Source organism: Phyllobates terribilis, unplaced genomic scaffold, assembly GCF_046119375.1.
Source record: "Phyllobates terribilis strain yellow unplaced genomic scaffold, ASM4611937v1 Scaffold_1__5_contigs__length_1240528914, whole genome shotgun sequence".
NCBI lineage: Eukaryota > Metazoa > Chordata > Amphibia > Anura > Dendrobatidae > Phyllobates > Phyllobates terribilis.
Genome location: NW_027362761.1, coordinates 1,192,098,476 through 1,192,120,737, shown reverse-complemented (window position 1 = coordinate 1,192,120,737; position 22,262 = coordinate 1,192,098,476). Strand labels below are relative to the sequence as shown.

The 22,262-nt window shown below is 53.3% G+C and overlaps 1 protein-coding gene across 2 annotated transcripts in view; it reads left to right on the top strand.

Annotated features, from left to right (window-relative positions):
- Window positions 1-10,274: 10,274 nt before the first annotated feature.
- Window positions 10,275-22,262, top strand: part of LZTS3 (leucine zipper tumor suppressor family member 3) — a 215,099-nt gene continuing 203,111 nt past the window's right edge. Inside the window, exon 1 of one of the 2 annotated variants that reach the window (XM_073649238.1) lies at window positions 10,275-10,659. The gene's annotated coding sequence lies outside the window, so the exon portion shown is untranslated. Of the gene's footprint in view, window positions 10,772-22,262 lie in introns of both variants that reach the window. The other variant, XM_073649265.1, reaches the window with a different exon arrangement.

Below are 22,262 nucleotides of genomic sequence, written 5' to 3'. Positions count from 1 at the left end.
ATAGCATGATGCTGCCACCACCATGTTTCACTGTTGGGATTGTATTGGGCAGGTGATGAGCAGTGCCTGGTTTTCTCCATACATAACGCTTAGAATTATCACCAAAAAGTTCTATCTTTGTCTCATCAGATCAGAGAATCTTATTTCTCATAGTCTGGGAGTCCTTCATGTGTTTTTGAGCAAACTCTATGCGGGCTTTCATATGTCTTGCACTGAGGAGAGGCTTCCGTCGGGCCACTCTGCCATGAAGACCCGACTGGTGGAGGGCTGCAGTGATAGTTGACTTTGTGGAACTTTCTCCCATCTCCCTACTGCATCTCTGGAGCTCAGCCACAGTGATCTTGGGGTTCTTCTTTACCTCTCTAACCGAGGCTCTTCTCCCATGATTGCTCAGTTTGGCTGGATGTCCAGGTCTAGGAAGACTTCTGGTGGTCCCAAACTTCTTCCATTTAAGGATTATGGAGGCCACTGTGCTCTTAAGAACCTTGAGTAATGCAGAAATTCTTTTAAAACCTTGGCCCGATCTGTGCCTTTCCACAATTCTGTCTCTGAGCTCCTTGGGCAGTTCCTTTGAGCTCATGATTCTCATTTGGTCTGACATGCACTGTGAGCTGTGAGGTCTTATATAGACAGGTGTGTGCCTTTCCAAATCAAGTCCTATCAGTTTAATTAAACACAGCTGGACTCCAATGAAGGAGTAGAACCATCTCAAGGAGGATCACAAGGAAATGGGCAGCATGTGACTTAATATGAGTTTCTGAGCAAAGGGTCTGAATACTTATGACCATGTGATATTTCAGTTTTTCAGTCAAGATGGGGTGCAGAGTGTACTTTAATGAGAAAAAAAATGAACTTTTTAGAATTTACCAAATGGCTGCAATGAAACAAAGAGTGAAAAATTTAAAGGGGTCTGAATACTTTCCGTACCCACTGTATCATACAGTGTATAGTGTCAGTGTACAGGTAACACACCATCTCACCAGTGACGTCTCTAGTTGAGTCTTTCATCTTCGCTTTTCCTCTTCATCCAGCGCAGACCGCCATCACTTCTTCCAGCCCGGACTCGTCTCTGCAGAAAATAACACAGTTATCTAGAGCAGCTTACACAGCACATTCCCCAATTTTTCCCCAACTTCTACACTACACCAGATGAAGAAACAAAAGTGACATAGTGCCGCCCTGCACAGTAACAGGACCCCCCCACACTGAAAACAGTATCCCCAAAAATAAAATACATCACAGCAGTAATAATATTCATAATTAGCGCCTACAGTAATAATGTCCCACATCCTGCCTCCATGTCTCCATTCTGCCCCCCATGTCTCCATTCTGCCCCCAATGTCTCCATTTTGCCCCCATTATCTCCATAGTTAGCCCATACAGTAATAATGCCTCCATCATGTCCCCAATGTCTCCATCCTATCCCCAATGTCTCCATCCTGCCCCCATGTCTCCTTTGTCTCCATTCTGCCCCCATGTCTCCATTCTGCCCCCATTTGTCTCCATTCTGCCCCCATGTTTCCATTCTGCCCCAATGTCTCTCCATTCTGCCCCATGTCTTCATCTTGCCCCCATGTCTCCATTGAGCCCTCATTGTCTCCATCCTACTCCCATTTGTCTCCATCCTGACCCCAATGTCTCCATTCTGCCCCATGTCTTCATCCTGCCCCATGTCTCCATTTGTCTCCATTCTGCCCCCACTGTCTCAATCCTGCTCCCATTTGTCTCTATTCCATTCTGCCCCAATTTGTCTCCATTCTGCCCCATTGTCTCCATCCTGCCCCCATTTGTCTCCATTCTGCCCCCATGTTTCCATTCTGCCCTCAGTGTATCCATTTTGCCCCCATGTCTCCATCCTGCCCCCAATGTCTCCATCCTGCCCCATGTCTCTCCAATCTGCCCCAATGTCTCTCTATTCTGCCCCAATGTCTCTCCATTCTGCCCCCAATGTCTCTCCATTCTGCCCCCATGTTTCTATTCTGCCCCATGTTTCCATTCTGCCCCCAATGTTTCCATCCTGCCCCCCCATGTCTTCACCCTGTCGCCATGTCTCCATTCTGCCCACATTTGTCTCCATTCTGCCCCCATTGTCTCCATTCTGCACCTATTGTCTCCATTCTGCACCTATTGTCTCCATTCTGCCCACATGTGTCTCCATTCTGCCCCCATTTGTCTCCATTCTCCCCCCATGTTTCCATTCTGCCCCAATGTCTCCATCCTGTCCCCAATGTCTCCATTCTGCCCCCATTGTCTCCATTCTGTCCCTATTGTCTCCATTCTGCCCCCATTTATCTCCATTCTGCCCCCATGTTTCCATTCTGCCCCCAGTGTCTCCATCCTGCCCCCAATATCTCCATGTCTTTATTCTGCCTCCATGTCTCCATTTGTCTGCATTCTGCCCCCACTGTCTCCATTCTGCCCCATGTCTCTCCTTTCTGCCCCATGTCTCTTCATTCTGCCCCATGTTTCCATTCTGCCCCCATGTTTCCATTCTGGCCCCATGCTTCCATTCTGCCCTCATGTTTCCATTCTGCCCCCATGTTTCCATCCTGCCCCATGTTTCCATTCTGTCCCCAATGTCTCTGCATCCTGCCCCCAATGTCTCCAATTCTGCCCCCAATGTCTCCCATTCTGCCCCCATGTTTCCATCCTGTCCCCAATGTCTTACATTCTGCCCCCATGTTTCCATTCTGCCCCAATGTCTCCATCCTGCCCCCATGTTTCCATTCTACCCCATGTCTCTCCATTCTGCCCCCATGTTTCCATCCTGCCCCCATTTCCATTCTGCCCCCATGTCTCCATCCTGCCCCCAATGCCTCCCATTCTGCCCCCATGTTTCCATCCTGTGACCAATGTTTCTCATTCTGCCCCCATGTTTCCATTCTGTCCCCCATGTTTCCATTCTGCCTCCATGTTTCCATTCTGTTCCCATGTTTCCATTCTGCCTCCATGTTTCCATCCTGTCCCCAATGTCTCCCATTCTGCCCCCATGTTTCCATCCTGCCCCCAATGTTTCCATCCTGCCCCCCCATGTCTTCACCCTGTCGCCATGTCTCCATTCTGCCCACATTTGTCTCCATTCTGCCCCCATTGTCTCCATTCTGCACCTATTGTCTCCATTCTGCACCTATTGTCTCCATTCTGCCCACATGTGTCTCCATTCTGCCCCCATTTGTCTCCATTCTCCCCCCATGTTTCCATTCTGCCCCAATGTCTCCATCCTGTCCCCAATGTCTCCATTCTGCCCCCATTGTCTCCATTCTGTCCCTATTGTCTCCATTCTGCCCCCATTTATCTCCATTCTGCCCCCATGTTTCCATTCTGCCCCCAGTGTCTCCATCCTGCCCCCAATATCTCCATGTCTTTATTCTGCCTCCATGTCTCCATTTGTCTGCATTCTGCCCCCACTGTCTCCATTCTGCCCCATGTCTCTCCTTTCTGCCCCATGTCTCTTCATTCTGCCCCATGTTTCCATTCTGCCCCCATGTTTCCATTCTGGCCCCATGCTTCCATTCTGCCCTCATGTTTCCATTCTGCCCCCATGTTTCCATCCTGCCCCATGTTTCCATTCTGTCCCCAATGTCTCTGCATCCTGCCCCCAATGTCTCCCATTCTGCCCCCAATGTCTCCCATTCTGCCCCCATGTTTCCATCCTGTCCCCAATGTCTTACATTCTGCCCCCATGTTTCCATTCTGCCCCAATGTCTCCATCCTGCCCCCATGTTTCCATTCTACCCCATGTCTCTCCATTCTGCCCCCATGTTTCCATCCTGCCCCCATTTCCATTCTGCCCCCATGTCTCCATCCTGCCCCCAATGCCTCCCATTCTGCCCCCATGTTTCCATCCTGTGACCAATGTTTCTCATTCTGCCCCCATGTTTCCATTCTGTCCCCCATGTTTCCATTCTGCCTCCATGTTTCCATTCTGTTCCCATGTTTCCATTCTGCCTCCATGTTTCCATCCTGTCCCCAATGTCTCCCATTCTGCCCCCATGTTTCCATCCTGCCCCCCCATGTCTTCACCCTGTCGCCATGTCTCCATTCTGCCCACATTTGTCTCCATTCTGCCCCCATTGTCTCCATTCTGCACTTATTGTCTCCATTCTGCACCTATTGTCTCCATTCTGCCCACATGTGTCTCCATTCTGCCCCCATTTGTCTCCATTCTCCCCCCATGTTTCCATTCTGCCCCAATGTCTCCATCCTGTCCCCAATGTCTCCATTCTGCCCCCATTGTCTCCATTCTGTCCCTATTGTCTCCATTCTGCCCCCATTTATCTCCATTCTGCCCCCATGTTTCCATTCTGCCCCCAGTGTCTCCATCCTGCCCCCAATATCTCCATGTCTTTATTCTGCCTCCATGTCTCCATTTGTCTGCATTCTGCCCCCACTGTCTCCATTCTGCCCCATGTCTCTCCTTTCTGCCCCATGTCTCTTCATTCTGCCCCATGTTTCCATTCTGCCCCCATGTTTCCATTCTGGCCCCATGCTTCCATTCTGCCCTCATGTTTCCATTCTGCCCCCATGTTTCCATCCTGCCCCATGTTTCCATTCTGTCCCCAATGTCTCTGCATCCTGCCCCCAATGTCTCCCATTCTGCCCCCAATGTCTCCCATTCTGCCCCCATGTTTCCATCCTGTCCCCAATGTCTTACATTCTGCCCCCATGTTTCCATTCTGCCCCAATGTCTCCATCCTGCCCCCATGTTTCCATTCTACCCCATGTCTCTCCATTCTGCCCCCATGTTTCCATCCTGCCCCCATTTCCATTCTGCCCCCATGTCTCCATCCTGCCCCCAATGCCTCCCATTCTGCCCCCATGTTTCCATCCTGTGACCAATGTTTCTCATTCTGCCCCCATGTTTCCATGCTGTCCCCCATGTTTCCATTCTGCCTCCATGTTTCCATTCTGTTCCCATGTTTCCATTCTGCCTCCATGTTTCCATCCTGTCCCCAATGTCTCCCATTCTGCCCCCATGTTTCCATCCTGCCCCCAATGTCTCCATCCTGCCCACAATGTCTCTCCATCTTGCCCCCATAGTGCGGATTTACAAAAAAAAAAGTTTTTCTTTACCTTGCAAGGCTCCAGCGGTGCTGGGTTCTCTCATCATCCAAAGCACGGTCACTGGTGCATGACATTGATGTCATACGCCAGCGACGGGCGCACTGACGTCAGCTGCCGGCCTGTGATTGGCTGGTGGCTGTGAACTTATTACCGTGTGGGAAGCTTCCCGCACAGCAATAGATTTAAAGTGAATGTGTGTCCGAGAACACACGTTCACAGTACTGAACCGGCAGAATGCTGCCGCTGGGGCAAGGTGAGCAGAAGAACTGTGGCCCCCTCTGTTCACCGGGCCCCATACGCTAGTAAGGGCAGTAATGCCCTGATGGCGGCCCTGATCACATCGGCAGTTTCCAGAGCAGTTCTAATCACAGCTCTCACTTTCCTGAGCAGGGTGTTATTTAAAAGTCCCTGTTATCTCTATATGTAAATATTGTGACTCAAAATGAGCACTAACAGAACACTAATGTGTTGTAGCTGAATGAAGCTGCTCACCAGAACTGTTACTCAAGGAGGATTACCCGCCTCCCAAGCAACCAGAAAGTAAGGAGACTGCAGAGTTCTCTGCTGCTCAAGAGACAACTTGAGAATACCCCCTAAAATAAAAGAGAAAATTCCCCTGAAGGTGTCCACATCATTTTAAGATGACCTATCATTTGCTAAAAAATGAAATTAAATACCTTGTTAACATCCATGAGCTCCCCTGATTCAGCTGCACTTTTACATTTTGCACAGAATTGCTCCATTGCAGAGATATTCACATTTGTTTCTTTTGGAGCACAGTATGTGAAACCTCTGCTTACAATCCAACCGGGTATTTCCTCACAGTCTTCTCTGTGGGTGTGCACTTTCACCCCTTCCAGACTCTGCCAATCACAGCTCGGCAGCATCTGAGATCAGCTGCCGAGTTGTTTGTGGCAGTGTCTGGGAAGACGGAGTGAAAGCGCACACCCACAGAGAAGACTGTGAGGAAAAGCCTAGTTAGACTACAGTAGCCACAAACATGATTTCCTTTTCTTTATATATTAAAAAAAATGTTACACGGATGCAAAAGGCGCCCATGATGGTAACAGTGCAGGATGTCTCTATACGGAGACGCTTCCTCCTATAGGTCTGGTAGTCCTACAAGAGGAGCTGTCCATGACCATGTGGTGCTGAAGGGACAGCAGTCGCAGTTCATTAGTCATCCCGCCACTAGAAATCTATAATATAACCAGGGATGCGTGTCTCTGTGTGAAGCCTCGATAGACTGCGCATGCGTGACGCGCAGACTGGCTCCAGACAGAAGCAGGCATCCAGCCGTTACAGGTAAGAGGAGGTGTATGGCGCCGGAGATCGCGGTATGTGAAGACACTGAACGCATACCGCGATCTCCGGCGCCATACTTGCATACTTACCTGACCGGGAGGAGCGTTGGCGCGGCGCCTCTCTTCGCAGGAGACCGGGGCAGGAGTGAGGCGTCGGATCGGCGCGTGCTCATAGCGCTATCCGGCTCCATTTTACTGAAGACACATTTACAGTGTGTCTTCAGCATAATGGCGCCGGACAGCACGGTGCTCCGGCGCCGCACTCCTCCCCCGGCCTCCGGCAGAACAGGACGCAGCAGCGCTGGAGCACAGGGAAGAAAGGTGAGTATAAGTGTTTATTTTTTTTGTATGTGTGTACAGTGTGAAAGGGATGAGGTGGCCACATATACCAGGATGGTGGGGTGAGGGGTACCACGCATACCAGGATTGGGGGGTGAGGGGTACCACGCATACCAGGATTGGGGGGTGACGGGTACCACGCATGCCAGGATTTAGGGGTGAGGGGTACCACGCATACCAGGATTGGGTGGTGAGGGGTACCACGCATACCAGGATTGGGGGGTGAGGGGTACCATACATACCAGGTTTGGGGGGTGAGGGGTACCACGCATATCAGGATTGGGGATGAGGGGTGCCACGCATACCGGGATTGGGGGGGGTGAGGGGTGCCACGTATACCGGGATTGGGGATGAGGGGTGCCACGCATACCGGGATTGGGGATGAGGGGTGCCACGCATACCGGGATTGGGGATGAGGGGTGCCACACATACCGGGATTGGGGATGAGGGGTGCCACGCATACCGGGATTGGGGATGAGGGGTGCCACGCATACAGGGATTGGGGATGAGGGGTGCCACGCATACCGGGATTGGGGGGGGTGAGGGGTGCCACGCATACCGGGATTGGTGATGAGGGGTGCCACGCATACCGGGATTGGGGATGAGGGGTGCCACGCATACCGAAATTGGGGATGAGGGGTGCCACGCATACCGGGATTTGGGATGAGGGGTGCCACGCATACCGGGATTGGGCATGAGGGGTGCCACGCATACCGGGATGGGGGACGAGTGGTGCCATGCATACCGGGATTGGGGACGAGGGGTGCCACGCATACCGGGATTGGGGACGAGGGGTGCCACGCATACCGGGATTGGGGACGAGGGGTGCCACGCATACTGGGATTGGGGACGAGGGGTGCCACGCATACTGAGATTGGGGATGAGGGGTGCCACGCATACCGGGATTGGGGACGAGGGGTGCCACGCATACCGGGATTGGGGACGAGGGGTGCCACCCATACCAGGATTGGGGATGAGGGGTGCCACGTATACCGGGATTGGGGATGAGGGATGGGGTACCATGCATACCAGGATGAGGGATACCATACATACCAGGACAGGGATGAGGGATGGGGTACCACGCATACCAGGATAGGGATGAGGGGTGCCACGCATATCAGGACTGGGGGTGAGGGGTGCCACGCATACAAGGATTGGGAGTGAGGGGTGCCATGCATACCATGATAGGATGGTAGAGACAGGATGGGGGCAGCACAAATACAAGGAGGGGGGCAGTACATACCAGCATGGGAGACCATATACCAATAAAAATGCTTGCCACCCGGGCGTAGAACGGGTTCAATAGCTAGTATATATATAATTGGCATCGCTGAAATTCCAACCTGCAGAATAAAGGCATCTATTAATCCTTACCTTATAGTGATCACTGTACCCCATAAACTATGGCGAAAGTGCTGCTTTTTTTCTACCCCTTTCTAAAAACTTCTACTCTACATTGTCAAGCTGTTTTCCACCTCTTCCCATTTCATTGAGAACTCCAAATTTTCACAATACAAATTCGATACATTGTCGCCTGGACAGGATGCAACACACATCACAACCACTAGGTGGCCACATATAGACACATGAAGCACAAACCTCTCCCGACAGAGTATCACAAAATCAGTTTTTTTTTTTCCCAATCTCTAGTTAATTATCCTAGGATATATGAAGACAAAAGGAAAGATGAGGAAGGACACACACTCAAGATCTAGCCAAAGTGCTGCCACCAGTGGTATTCTGACATAGAGGTGACATGCGCGCAGGCCGAACATGAACCAAGAAAGACACAATTATGACATTACCCCCCTCCAGAGATGCCATCATACCCTATAGCCTGAATTATAACGGAGCAGTCATTATATTATACAGTATTGGCCAAAAGTGTTGGCACTCTTGAAACTGTTCCAGAAAATGAAGTATTTCTCCAAGAAAATTATCACAATTCCACATGTTTTTGTTATCCACATGTTTATTTCTTTTGTGTGTATTGGAACAACACAAAAACAACACAGAAAAACAAGAAATTGGACATAATTTCACACAAAACCCCAAAAATGGACCGGACAAAATTGTTGGCACCCTCAACTTATCTGGAATACATAACTGCAATCAGTCGCCTCCTATAACCATCAACAAGCTTCTTACACCTCTTAGCTGGAATTTTGGACGACGCTTTTGCAAACTGCTCCAGGTCTCTCATATTTGAAGTGTGCCTTCTCCCAACAACAATTTCTTTCCATCCATTTCTGGGGGCTTCTTGAAGTATGTTTGGGATCATTGTTCTGCTGGAAGACCCATGACCTAGGACACAAACCCAGCTTTCTGACACTGGGCACTACATTGCCACCCAAAATCCTTAGGTAATCTTCAGATTTGATGATGCCTTGGACACAGGCAGCAAAACATCTTTGAACCTCCACCATATTTGACTATAGGTACTGTGTTCTTTTCTTTGTAGACTTCATTCCATTTTCGGTAAACAATAGAATGATGTGCTTTACCAAAAAGCTCTATCTTGGTCTCATCTGTCCACAAGATGCTTTCCCAGAAGGATTTTGGCTTACTTGCCCACATTTTGGTAAACTACAGTCTAGCTTTATTTATGTCTCTGTGTCAGCAGTGGGGTCCTTCTGGGTCTCCTGCCATAGCGTTTAATTTCATTCACATGTGGACGGATAGTTCACACTGACACTGATGCACCCTGAGCCTGCAGGACAGCTTGAATTTCTTTGGAACTTGATTGGGGCTGCTTATCCACCATCTGGACTATCCTGTATAGCAACATTTCATCATTTTTTCTCTGCCATACACGTCCAGGGAGATTAGCTACAGTGCCATGGGTTGTAAACGTCTTGATGTTGTGAACCGTGGACAAAGGAACATCAAGATCTGTGGAGATGAACTTGTGACCTTGAGATTTGTTTATACTTTCCAACAATTTTGGTTCTCAAGTCCTTGGATAGTTCTCTTCTCCTCTTTCTGTTCTCCATTCTTAGTGTGACACACTCAGACACACAATGCAAAGATTGAGTCAACTTCTCCCCTTTATATCTGGTTTCAGGTGTGATTTTCATATTGCCCACCCCTGTTACTTGCCACAGGTGAGTGTGAACGAGCATCACATGCTTGAAACAAAGTTGTTTACCCACAATTTTGGAAAGATGCAAACAATTTTGTCCAGCCCATTTTTGGGGTTTTGTGTGAAATTATGTCCAGTTTGCCTTTTTTCTCATTTTTTTTTGTGTCGTTCCAATACACAAAAAGGAAATAAACATGTGTAGAGCAAAAGAGGTCTAATTTAATTAATTTTTTGGGAGAAATACTTCATTTTCTTGAACAATTTCAAAGGTACCAACACTTTTGGCCATGACTGTACATACAACCTCAGTGATCAGCAAAGTGACATGGGGACAATCCAAAGGACTGAGTGTCTATTATCTAACTATCATCTATCTATCAGTCTCTATCAGTAATCTATGGAGTCGCCATCAGACCATGCTGGGAGTTGTAGCCCTTAGTGTGGCCATCTTCGCTCTGTACTGATATATGGCAGCTGTGACGTCAGCAGACAGGATACATTGCAGCAGCTGCACACAGATAGTCGGTGGCTCCTGCTGGGAGGATGCAGTGTCCGGGGCTGGGTGCCAGCAGCACTGTGGGCAGGGATTTGGGAGGAGAGCAGTGTCAGTCATGCTGAGTGACTGCTGCCCTGTGGGGCACGTCTGGGAGATGTGTGCACACTGATAGCGCCAGCAGCGGCGCTGCATCCCCTCCTCCTCCTCTGCTGCTGCTGCTGCTGGATCCTCTCTGACTGACACATCCCGGCATGGAGGGGGCGGCCAGGTGAGCGGCTGCTGCCGGTGCAGGACATGTAGAGCCCGGACATTCCCCGATGTGCACCCGGGACTGCAGCCGTGAAGATGCCAGCTAGAAGCCCCCGGACAGAGAGGTGAGTGCGGGACGCGGGGCCGTGGTGGTGCACTGCAGCTGTGAGCAGATGATGTCATCCCGAGCACAGAGCGGCAGAGGAGCGGAGGCACTGCCAGTGTGTGCAGGCTGGGGTAGGTGGGCAGAGGCACTGCCAGTGTGTGCAGGCTGGGGTAGGTGGGCAGAGGCACTGCCAGTGTGTGCAGGCTGGGGTAGGTGGCCAGAGGCACTGCCAGTGTGTGCAGGCTGGGGTAGGTGGCCAGAGGCACTGCCAGTGTGTGCAGGCTGGGGTAGGTGGGCAGAGGCACTGCCAGTGTGTGCAGGCTGGGGTAGGTGGGCTGGGGCACTGCCAGTGTGTGCAGGCTGGGGTAGGTGGGCAGAGGCACTGCCAGTGTGTGCAGGCTGGGGTAGGTGGGCTGGGGCACTGCCAGTGTGTGCAGGCTGGGGTAGGTGGCCAGAGGCACTGCCAGTGTGTGCAGGCTGGGGTAGGTGGGCTGGGGCACTGCCAGTGTGTGCAGGCTGGGGTAGGTGGGCAGAGGCACTGCCAGTGTGTGCAGGCTGGGGTATGTGGGCAGAGGCATAGCCAGTGTGTGCAGGCTGGGGTAGGTGGGCAGAGGCACTGCCAGTGTGTGCAGGCTGGGGTAGGTGGGCAGAGGCATAGCCAGTGTGTGCAGGCTGGGGTAGGTGGGCAGAGGCACTGCCAGTGTGTGCAGGCTGGGGTAGGTGGGCAGAGGCACTGCCAGTGTGTGCAGGCTGGGGTAGGTGGCCAGAGGCACTGCCAGTGTGTGCAGGCTGGGGTAGGTGGCCAGAGGCACTGCCAGTGTGTGCAGGCTGGGGTAGGTGGGCAGAGGCACTGCCAGTGTGTGCAGGCTGGGGTAGGTGGGCTGGGGCACTGCCAGTGTGTGCAGGCTGGGGTAGGTGGGCAGAGGCACTGCCAGTGTGTGCAGGCTGGGGTAGGTGGGCTGGGGCACTGCCAGTGTGTGCAGGCTGGGGTAGGTGGCCAGAGGCACTGCCAGTGTGTGCAGGCTGGGGTAGGTGGGCTGGGGCACTGCCAGTGTGTGCAGGCTGGGGCAGGTGGGCAGAGGCACTGCCAGTGTGTGCAGGCTGGGGTAGGTGGGCAGAGGCACTGCTAGTGTGTGCAGGCTGGGGTAGGTGGGCAGAGGCACTGCCAGTGTGTGCAGGCTGGGGTAGGTGGGCAGAGGCATAGCCAGTGTGTGCAGGCTGGGGTAGGTGGGCAGAGGCACTGCCAGTGTGTGCAGGCTGGGGTAGGTGGGCAGAGGCACTGCCAGTGTGTGCAGGCTGGGGTAGGTGGCCAGAGGCACTGCCAGTGTGTGCAGGCTGGGGTAGGTGGGCTGGGGCACTGCCAGTGTGTGCAGGCTGGGGTAGGTGGGCAGAGGCACTGCCAGTGTGTGCAGGCTGGGGTAGGTGGGCAGAGGCACTGCCAGTGTGTGCAGGCTGGGGTAGGTGGGCTGGGGCACTGCCAGTGTGTGCAGGCTGGGGTAGGTGGCCAGAGGCACTGCCAGTGTGTGCAGGCTGGGGTAGGTGGCCAGAGGCACTGCCAGTGTGTGCAGGCTGGGGTAGGTGGGCAGAGGCATAGCCAGTGTGTGCAGGCTGGGGTAGGTGGCCAGAGGCACTGCCAGTGTGTGCAGGCTGGGGTAGGTGGGCAGAGGCACTGCCAGTGTGTGCAGGCTGGGGTAGGTGGCCAGAGGCACTGCCAGTGTGTGCAGGCTGGGGTAGGTGGGCTGGGGCACTGCCAGTGTGTGCAGGCTGGGGTAGGTGGGCAGAGGCACTGCCAGTGTGTGCAGGCTGGGGTAGGTGGGCTGGGGCACTGCCAGTGTGTGCAGGCTGGGGTAGGTGGCCAGAGGCACTGCCAGTGTGTGCAGGCTGGGGTAGGTGGGCAGAGGCATAGCCAGTGTGTGCAGGCTGGGGTAGGTGGCCAGAGGCACTGCCAGTGTGTGCAGGCTGGGGTAGGTGGGCAGAGGCACTGCCAGTGTGTGCAGGCTGGGGTAGGTGGGCTGGGGCACTGCCAGTGTGTGCAGGCTGGGGTAGGTGGGCAGAGGCACTGCCAGTGTGTGCAGGCTGGGGTAGGTGGGCAGAGGCACTGCCAGTGTGTGCAGGCTGGGGTAGGTGGGCTGGGGCACTGCCAGTGTGTGCAGGCTGGGGTAGGTGGGCAGAGGCACTGCCAGTGTGTGCAGGCTGGGGTAGGTGGGCTGGGGCACTGCCAGTGTGTGCAGGCTGGGGTAGGTGGGCAGAGGCACTGCCAGTGTGTGCAGGCTGGGGTAGGTGGGCAGAGGCACTGCCAGTGTGTGCAGGCTGGGGTAGGTGGGCAGAGGCACTGCCAGTGTGTGCAGGCTGGGGTAGGTGGGCAGAGGCACTGCCAGTGTGTGCAGGCTGGGGTAGGTGGGCTGGGGCACTGCCAGTGTGTGCAGGCTGGGGTAGGTGGGCAGAGGCACTACCAGTGTGTGCAGGCTGGTGTAGGTGGGCAGAGGCACTGCCAGTGTGTGCAGGCTGGGGTAGGTGGGCAGAGGCACTGCCAGTGTGTGCAGGCTGGGGTAGGTGGCCAGAGGCACTGCCAGTGTGTGCAGGCTGGGGTAGGTGGGCAGAGGCACTGCCAGTGTGTGCAGGCTGGGGTAGGTGGGCTGGGGCACTGCCAGTGTGTGCAGGCTGGGGTAGGTGGGCAGAGGCACTACCAGTGTGTGCAGGCTGGTGTAGGTGGGCAGAGGCACTGCCAGTGTGTGCAGGCTGGGGTAGGTGGGCAGAGGCACTGCCAGTGTGTGCAGGCTGGGGTAGGTGGCCAGAGGCACTGCCAGTGTGTGCAGGCTGGGGTAGGTGGGCAGAGGCACTGCCAGTGTGTGCAGGCTGGGGTAGGTGGGCAGAGGCACTGCCAGTGTGTGCAGGCTGGGGTAGGTGGGCAGAGGCACTGCCAGTGTGTGCAGGCTGGGGTAGGTGGGCAGAGGCACTGCCAGTGTGTGCAGGCTGGGGTAGGTGGGCAGAGGCACTGCCAGTGTGTGCAGGCTGGGGTATGTGGGCAGAGGCATAGCCAGTGTGTGCAGGCTGGGGTAGGTGGGCAGAGGCACTGCCAGTGTGTGCAGGCTGGGGTAGGTGGGCAGAGGCATAGCCAGTGTGTGCAGGCTGGGGTAGGTGGGCAGAGGCACTGCCAGTGTGTGCAGGCTGGGGTAGGTGGGCAGAGGCACTGCCAGTGTGTGCAGGCTGGGGTAGGTGGCCAGAGGCACTGCCAGTGTGTGCAGGCTGGGGTAGGTGGCCAGAGGCACTGCCAGTGTGTGCAGGCTGGGGTAGGTGGGCAGAGGCACTGCCAGTGTGTGCAGGCTGGGGTAGGTGGGCTGGGGCACTGCCAGTGTGTGCAGGCTGGGGTAGGTGGGCAGAGGCACTGCCAGTGTGTGCAGGCTGGGGTAGGTGGGCTGGGGCACTGCCAGTGTGTGCAGGCTGGGGTAGGTGGCCAGAGGCACTGCCAGTGTGTGCAGGCTGGGGTAGGTGGGCTGGGGCACTGCCAGTGTGTGCAGGCTGGGGTAGGTGGGCAGAGGCACTGCCAGTGTGTGCAGGCTGGGGTATGTGGGCAGAGGCATAGCCAGTGTGTGCAGGCTGGGGTAGGTGGGCAGAGGCACTGCCAGTGTGTGCAGGCTGGGGTAGGTGGGCAGAGGCATAGCCAGTGTGTGCAGGCTGGGGTAGGTGGGCAGAGGCACTGCCAGTGTGTGCAGGCTGGGGTAGGTGGGCAGAGGCACTGCCAGTGTGTGCAGGCTGGGGTAGGTGGCCAGAGGCACTGCCAGTGTGTGCAGGCTGGGGTAGGTGGGCAGAGGCACTGCCAGTGTGTGCAGGCTGGGGTAGGTGGGCTGGGGCACTGCCAGTGTGTGCAGGCTGGGGTAGGTGGGCAGAGGCACTGCCAGTGTGTGCAGGCTGGGGTAGGTGGGCTGGGGCACTGCCAGTGTGTGCAGGCTGGGGTAGGTGGCCAGAGGCACTGCCAGTGTGTGCAGGCTGGGGTAGGTGGGCTGGGGCACTGCCAGTGTGTGCAGGCTGGGGCAGGTGGGCAGAGGCACTGCCAGTGTGTGCAGGCTGGGGTAGGTGGGCAGAGGCACTGCCAGTGTGTGCAGGCTGGGGTAGGTGGGCAGAGGCACTGCCAGTGTGTGCAGGCTGGGGTAGGTGGGCTGGGGCACTGCCAGTGTGTGCAGGCTGGGGTAGGTGGGCTGGGGCACTGCCAGTGTGTGCAGGCTGGGGTAGGTGGGCAGAGGCATAGCCAGTGTGTGCAGGCTGGGGTAGGTGGGCAGAGGCACTGCCAGTGTGTGCAGGCTGGGGTAGGTGGGCAGAGGCACTGCCAGTGTGTGCAGGCTGGGGTAGGTGGCCAGAGGCACTGCCAGTGTGTGCAGGCTGGGGTAGGTGGGCTGGGGCACTGCCAGTGTGTGCAGGCTGGGGTAGGTGGGCAGAGGCACTGCCAGTGTGTGCAGGCTGGGGTAGGTGGGCAGAGGCACTGCCAGTGTGTGCAGGCTGGGGTAGGTGGGCTGGGGCACTGCCAGTGTGTGCAGGCTGGGGTAGGTGGCCAGAGGCACTGCCAGTGTGTGCAGGCTGGGGTAGGTGGCCAGAGGCACTGCCAGTGTGTGCAGGCTGGGGTAGGTGGGCAGAGGCATAGCCAGTGTGTGCAGGCTGGGGTAGGTGGCCAGAGGCACTGCCAGTGTGTGCAGGCTGGGGTAGGTGGGCAGAGGCACTGCCAGTGTGTGCAGGCTGGGGTAGGTGGCCAGAGGCACTGCCAGTGTGTGCAGGCTGGGGTAGGTGGGCTGGGGCACTGCCAGTGTGTGCAGGCTGGGGTAGGTGGGCAGAGGCACTGCCAGTGTGTGCAGGCTGGGGTAGGTGGGCTGGGGCACTGCCAGTGTGTGCAGGCTGGGGTAGGTGGCCAGAGGCACTGCCAGTGTGTGCAGGCTGGGGTAGGTGGGCAGAGGCATAGCCAGTGTGTGCAGGCTGGGGTAGGTGGCCAGAGGCACTGCCAGTGTGTGCAGGCTGGGGTAGGTGGGCAGAGGCACTGCCAGTGTGTGCAGGCTGGGGTAGGTGGGCTGGGGCACTGCCAGTGTGTGCAGGCTGGGGTAGGTGGGCAGAGGCACTGCCAGTGTGTGCAGGCTGGGGTAGGTGGGCAGAGGCACTGCCAGTGTGTGCAGGCTGGGGTAGGTGGGCTGGGGCACTGCCAGTGTGTGCAGGCTGGGGTAGGTGGGCAGAGGCACTGCCAGTGTGTGCAGGCTGGGGTAGGTGGGCTGGGGCACTGCCAGTGTGTGCAGGCTGGGGTAGGTGGGCAGAGGCACTGCCAGTGTGTGCAGGCTGGGGTAGGTGGGCAGAGGCACTGCCAGTGTGTGCAGGCTGGGGTAGGTGGGCAGAGGCACTGCCAGTGTGTGCAGGCTGGGGTAGGTGGGCAGAGGCACTGCCAGTGTTTGCAGGCTGGGGTAGGTGGGCTGGGGCACTGCCAGTGTGTGCAGGCTGGGGTAGGTGGGCAGAGGCACTACCAGTGTGTGCAGGCTGGTGTAGGTGGGCAGAGGCACTGCCAGTGTGTGCAGGCTGGGGTAGGTGGGCAGAGGCACTGCCAGTGTGTGCAGGCTGGGGTAGGTGGCCAGAGGCACTGCCAGTGTGTGCAGGCTGGGGTAGGTGGGCAGAGGCACTGCCAGTGTGTGCAGGCTGGGGTAGGTGGGCTGGGGCACTGCCAGTGTGTGCAGGCTGGGGTAGGTGGGCAGAGGCACTACCAGTGTGTGCAGGCTGGTGTAGGTGGGCAGAGGCACTGCCAGTGTGTGCAGGCTGGGGTAGGTGGGCAGAGGCACTGCCAGTGTGTGCAGGCTGGGGTAGGTGGCCAGAGGCACTGCCAGTGTGTGCAGGCTGGGGTAGGTGGGCAGAGGCACTGCCAGTGTGTGCAGGCTGGGGTAGGTGGGCAGAGGCACTGCCAGTGTGTGCAGGCTGGGGTAGGTGGGCAGAGGCACTGCCAGTGTGTGCAGGCTGGGGTAGGTGGGCTGGGGCACTGCCAGTGTGTGCAGGCTGGGGTAGGTGGGCAGAGGCACTGCCAGTGTGTGCAGGCCTGGGTAGGTGGGCTGGGGCACTGCCAGTGTGTGCAGGCTGGGGGTAGGTGGGCAGAGGCACTGCCAGTGTGTGCAGGCTGGGGTAGGTGGGCAGAGGCACTGCCAGTGTGTGCAGGCTGGGGTAGGTGGCCAGAGGCACTGCTAGTGTGTGCAGGCTGGGGTAGGTGGGCAGAGGCACTGCCAGTGTGTGCAGGCTGGGCATGGCTGGGGTAGGTGCCTTACCACTGGCTGTGCTTTGCTGTAGTTAAGATTAGTCACTGGCAGTGTGGGGCATAGATGGGCACTAGTGGCAGTGCCTTATGATTGTTGATTAATCACTCTATGTTCTGAGTGGGCAGAGACTTTTGACAGATTTGGTTACTAATTTGACACAGTGTGCAGGATTGCCTCCCCCCACTGGTGGTGGCGCTGGCATGGATAGGCGTTATTGGCTGAGGGGTCTGTCACTGGCAAGGCTGCTTGGTATGAACGCTTCCTATCTTACAGTGCCCTGGCAGAGATTGTGCCAGTACCAGGACGTGACTGGCAGTCCTACATAGGAATAGCCACTGACTGTTTACCATATTGTCACAACCACTGGTGGTCTATGCAGAACATAGGCTTATTCCCTGGCATAGAGGGGCATGGCCACTGGAAGCGGCACATGCCAGATCCAGGTCTCCGTGGCAGTGCTGTATAGTAATGGCCGTATCCGCTCTGAATACGCTTAGTCATTGGCACTGCTGTGTAGTAACTGACGTTAGTCACTGACTGCTGCGCGCTGAATGATTTGTCCTTGATTGGCTTTACGGTGCTAAGTAATGAGCTGACACAGTGGCTACGTGTCACTGACACATCTCGGTCATGTAATTGATGAGTCTGGTGATATCTGTGATCTAGAGAAGGCAAGAACATGACATAGGGACAGGTGAGACGAGGAGCGTAAGGCGCGCTATTGTAATCCCATGGCTGGTGTCCTGAACGTTCCCCAGTACACTCCAGTATGGGCTCAGATCCTATTGAATCCTAATGTTTGCCTGCGTTATCTTACCTACAAATGGTCATCGGTTACAATTCTAGTTCCCTCGTAGTATCCAGACCTCCACTAATCATCTACCTCTCCGGTGGCGCTCTCAACTGGATGACCATAACCGCCCCAGGCTCCCATTCAGGAGAACAGCTTTGATTAATGATGTGTGATAGCTAAGGAATTCACATTGGGTCGTATCCCCCTCACCTTCATAGAAACCTAATCTGACCCCCAGCTACCCGCCCCCAAAACTGTGCGTCGATTTGTTAAAGGGAATTTTTTAAGGACAATTTTATTATTGAACCTAGCTGAATGTCTGTATAGGTCATAACGCAACAATAAAAACGATACCTGTCTTGTAGTAATCCGATGTGTCAGCGCTGAGAAATCAAGCTTTAAAGTCACATGCAAATTAGCCTAGAAGTGCATTGACACGCCCCCATGCACTTACAGGCTTCAAAGCTTGATTACTCAGTGCTGGCATATCGGACTGCTACAAGACAGGTATCGTTTTTATTGTTGCGTTATGACCTATACAGCCATACCAACAGTTTCAGTGATAAAATCGTCTTCCCTTTAAACATTTCAGTAGTCACGTTTCTGCTGGACCTCACAAGTCATGAATTATCAATATAGATTTTTTTTAACATAGAGCCACTGGACTATAGATCTATTAAAAGGAACCAAATCTCATAATGGGGCTGACCCATTCTAATCCCCCTTCATTTTACTCCTTAACAGCTATAGACAAGGGTCATGGTGGTCCCGCTTGTGAATGTCCAGCCTGAAAACCATTCATGTTAGTAAGTTCAAAATATCTTTGGTTGACCTACATTTTTTTTTTTTATACACAGCTTCAGTTCTCAATGTATAAATAAAAAACATGCTGTCAGCCCGTTGTCACCACTAGAGGGAGTGCTTTGTACGCTGTTATATATATGGAACTCAATGAGAGGACAGCATGCAGTAGGCTCCCATGCTCCCTCTAGTGGTGGCTGCAGGTATCTAGCTTATCCATATCTGTACAGAGGACTAGGAGCTCTGACTGTAAAATTAAGAACTTAGAGAGTCATTTCCTTCTTGGGCATTTATGTTCCATGCACAGGATATGTGATAAATGCCGGATAGATGAGCGTCTGTCTGGTGTATGGGACCTCACCATTATGAACGGAGATGAAGCCGCCACATGTACAGTGTGGTGGTTACAAACATTTGGGATGGTTGCTGTTCACCTCTGATCACTGTTTCTTTGGGCCAATGGCTGAGTTGATACATGCCGATTGGTCGGGGGTCTGGTGTCAGACCAGGACTATGTGGTGGTTGCTGCGACTCTCTAGTACAAATAACTGATAAACCGAAGAAAAACGCTGTTCTTTGGTCTCCTGGGGTTAAAATTCCAAATCAACATAGTTATTATCGAATTTATTAATTTTGACCTACAGACTCCTTTTACTGGATAGTACGTCATCCTAGGGGTATTATTACTGTTATGGTTAATATTTTATATCTGGCTTCATTATTGCTGTCTATTCCAAAGCTCTCCCTAAAAGAAGAAGGGTTTCCACATCATTACTCTATTAATTACTACATTAAGGGGGCAGTACTGTATTACTATATAGTGTAAAGACTATAAAGAAACTTTGAGACAGTAATATCTGTACTTGCATCATTTACAGGGAGAGACTGGGAGGTAGTACTATCTGTATCTACATCATTTACAGGGAGAGACTGGGAGGCAGTACTATCTGTATCTACATCATTTACAGGGAGAGACTGGGAGGCAGTACTATCTGTATCTACATCATTTACAGGGAGAAACTGGGAGGCAGTACTATCTGTATCTACATCATTTACAGGGAGAGACCGGGAGGTAGTACTATCTGTATCTACATCATTTACAGGGAGAGACTGGGAGGCAGTACTATCTGTATCTACATCATTTACAGGGAGAGACTGGGAGGCAGTACTATCTGTATCTACATCATTTACAGGGAGAGACTGGGAGGCAGTACTATCTGTATCTACATCATTTACAGGGAGAGACTCGGAGGCAGTACTATCTGTATCTACATCATTTACAGGGAGAGACTGGGAGGCAGTACTATCTGTATCTACATCATTTACAGGGAGAGACCGGGAGGTAGTACTATCTGTATCTACATCATTTACAGGGAGAGACTGGGAGGCAGTACTATCTGTATCTACATCATTTACAGGGAGAGACTGGGAGGCAGTACTATCTGTATCTACATCATTTACAGGGAGAGACTGGGAGGCAGTACTATCTGTACCTACATGACTTATAGTGAGAGACTGGGAGGCACTGATATCTTTACTTGCATCATTTAAAGGGAGAGACCGGGAGGCAGTACTATCTGTATCTACATCATTTACAGGGAGAGACTGGGAGGCAGTACTATCTGTATCTATATCATTTACAGGGAGAGACTGGGAGGCAGTACTATCTGTACCTACATGACTTATAGTGAGAGACTGGGAGGCACTAATATCTTTACTTGTATCATTTAAAGGGAGTGTCCGGGAGGCAGTACTATCTGTATCTACATCATTTACAGGGAGAGACTGGGAGGCAGTACTATCTGTATCTACATCATTTACAGGGAGAGACTGGGAGGCAGTACTATCTGTATCTACATCATTTACAGGGAGAGACTCGGAGGCAGTACTATCTGTATCTACATCATTTACAGGGAGAGACTGGGAGGCAGTACTATCTGTATCTACATCATTTACAGGGAGAGACCGGGAGGTAGTACTATCTGTATCTACATCATTTACAGGGAGAGACTGCGAGGCAGTACTATCTGTATCTACATCATTTACAGGGAGAGACTGGGAGGCAGTACTATCTGTATCTACATCATTTACAGGGAGAGACTGGGAGGCAGTACTATCTGTACCTACTTGACTTATAGTGAGAGACTGGGAGGCACTGATATCTTTACTTGCATCATTTAAAGGGAGAGACCGGGAGGCAGTACTATCTGTATCTACATCATTTACAGGGAGAGACTGGGAGGCAGTACTATCTGTATCTATATCATTTACAGGGAGAGACTGGGAGGCAGTACTATCTGTACCTACATGACTTATAGTGAGAGACTGGGAGGCACTAATATCTTTACTTGTATCATTTAAAGGGAGTGTCCGGGAGGCAGTACTATCTGTATCTACATCATTTACAGGGAGAGACTGGGAGGCAGTACTATCTGTATCTATATCATTTACAGGGAGAGACTGGGAGGCAGTACTATCTGTACCTACATGACTTATAGTGAGAGACTGGGAGGCACTAATATCTTTACTTGTATCATTTAAAGGGAGAGTCCGAGAGGCAGTACTATCTGTATCTACATCATTTACAGGGAGAGACTTGTAGGCAGTACTATCTGTACCTACGTAATTTACATGGAGAGACTGGGAGGCAGTACTATCTGTGTCTATATCATTTACAGCAAGGGACCAATGTTACCTGCACATATGGGTTGGAGGGGGGATAAACTATAAGACAGTAGCAGCATTTTCTCTGCAGGGAGAAACAGGGACGCAGCACTAAAGTATATACTGGGAGCAATCTCTGTGCCAAAGTAATTTTGGAGGTAAAACTATATATTTATATTATCCCTTATTGAAGGTGACCACCATATTCCAGTAATATCTAAGCCCAGAGATGATGGTGACCTTGCTGTTATATAAACCATTGCAAAGCCCAATTGTTCCTGTATAGTTTTATGCTGGAATGTTTCTTTAAAAGTTTTTTTTTAAAGAAACTAGTTATTTCCTAAAATAGTGGATTTGTAAGTGTGTGGGAGAATGTAAGACCTGGGGAGTGTAATCCATATGTAGACCGCCTAACCATCTGGACAGTCCTGAATTTTGGGAGCTGTCCGTGAGGTCGGGGATGTCCTAACTTCTACTTCATGTGAACACAATGGTGGAGCAGGGAGCCGACAGATCTTTGCTTCACCGTTCCATGTAGATAGAGCCGGAAAGTCCTTCATTCCCTTGAGCCAGTTCCCCCCGCATGGCTGTGCACAGGGCAGTTTATTGCGCCGCCGTGTTACACTCACTTATTTTATATTCCTTTGATACTGTATTATTTATGTACTAGATGGTGGCCCGATTCGAACGCATCGGGTTTTCTAGAATAGGTATGCGGCCGACGGGGCACAATTAGCAGAGCGGCGTTTAAATTTGGCACCCAAATCGCTGATTAGTCGCGACCAATCAGCAAAGCGGTGTTTAAATTTGGCCGCAATGTCGGTGATTGGTCGCGGGCGGCGGCCGCGACCAATCTGCGAACCTTGTTAGTGAGGACTGGAGAGCGTGTTTAAATTTGGCACCAAAATAGCTGATTAGTCGCGACCAATCAGCATAGCGGTGTTTAAATTTGGCGCCAATACTGCTGATTGGGCGCGGCCGCCGACCACGACCAATCAGCAGAGCGATACAGAGCGGTGTTTAAATTTGGTGCCAAAATCGCTAATTGGTCGAGGCCGCCGGCCACGACCAATCAGCGATTTTGGCGCAAAATTT